A 1,765-nucleotide genomic window follows, 5' to 3' on the forward strand; every position below is an offset into this window, starting at 1 on the left:
ATGGAATGTGCTTTAGCATGCATTTTCTCAATTAAAAAAGGCATTTTAAAAACGTGTTTATTTCGGAGACAAAGTGTGATCTCACTTGTGTCTTGGGATAGATTTATAGATGTATGACCCTAAGGTACCTTCCTGGCCAAAGTAGGACCGATGCATCAGGACGTGAAGTCAAAGGCCTATTTTTGTTGTTGGCTTAACCTCCCTAAATAGACCAAAGACAAAGAGATAAATGCGCTAAGGTAACAGGGGTGAAAGACTGCGATCGACCCCCCTCCCGCTAGCATTTCATACACACTGATATGAATCAGCTCCCCCCTGTGTCGCGGTTACACAGACAAACTGTCCGTTTTATTTATTGTCTGATGTCAGTAAAGATGTCAGAGTAGGTGTGGTCCTAGCGGTGAACCAGCCCCTGTTCTGTTGCATGATGGTCTGGTGCTGCGCAGCTGCAAAAATGTTTTTAGGGGTATAAAAAATATATATATATATAATAAGTGTAGCCTGTTGCAAATAACCGCCTGGTTTCTGAGTTACGCCCGGCTATACTAAATGGTCATCTACGTATGCGCCTTATAATCCGGTGCGCCCTATATATGAAAACAGTTCAAAATAGGCCATTCATTGAAGGTGCGTCTTATAATCCGGTGCGCCTTATAGTGCGGAAAATACGGTAGTATGCACTTAACAGTCACAGTCCTCTGCACCCAGTGAAGTCTGGATTTTGTCATCATCACTCCACTGAATTGACCACCTGTTGTTCACTTGAGAGTGTGAGAGGTTTATTAGACCAGGGTGTTTATGTGGGAGCTGTGTTTTTTGGCCTGAAATGAGCTTTTGATATATGAGATACTTTCTCTTGATACACTACTGTGTTCACATGCAAAAACAATAGAAGGTCAGAGACCAGCTGTTCTTGTTGATGGAGAGAGACTGTATTTTATTTATATAGACTGATTTTTCATCTTTATTTATTTTTTTAACCTTTATCTGTAGGAAATTTGCTCTTGTTTTTATTTCATGCTTTATTTCACGGATCACAGCACTTTCTGTTGATTCTAATTTGTTTTTATTGTTCAAATTGTGTTGGTTGTTTCAACTCTCGGCTGGGAAACAATTTACCTTTCAGTAAAGTAACCTGAACCTGTTGGCTCTGTAGAAATCTCACAGAGGCTGCAGCCCTCCCTGTTTTTATAACGAAACTGGTGACAGCTGGGCTCTGAGTCTGTGGAAAGAGAAAGTGAAAAGAGAAAGTAAGACTAAAAAAAGATTCATGATTCTTTTTTTAAATTTTAATTTAAGTGTCTCATGGCAGGTAGGTGTTGGATAAAATATGTTATAACACACATATATATGAAACATGCATCGTAAATCACACAGGTGCTACAAAACATGTTCTGAAAGTTGTTCATACTGAGATACAACAGGGTGACAGAAGGAAAGAAGCCGAGAACAAGACAAAATCACAACAAACATGTTGATATTGATACAGTACTTTAATGTGTGGTTTCAGTTGCAGCTTCAAACCAAGTTGAAGTTCTTCTCTATGACTGAACAGTGGAGATTTCTTTTATTCATTTAACCTTTATTTATCCAGGAAGGATCCATTGAGATTTAACAATCTCTTTTTCAAGGGTGTCCTGGTCAGGAAAGTAGTAGTACAAATACAAGCAAACATACACAGCAAGATCAAGATATAAGAGACATCGAACGACAAACGAGCAGCACAATTACAGAGTTAAGTTTATTGTCACAGGTGCAGCTTGTG

The sequence above is a fragment of the Trachurus japonicus genome, chromosome 8, assembly GCF_045865225.1.
Source record: "Trachurus japonicus isolate A0001 chromosome 8, Traja_1.0".
In the NCBI taxonomy this organism is placed as follows: domain Eukaryota; kingdom Metazoa; phylum Chordata; class Actinopteri; order Carangiformes; family Carangidae; genus Trachurus; species Trachurus japonicus.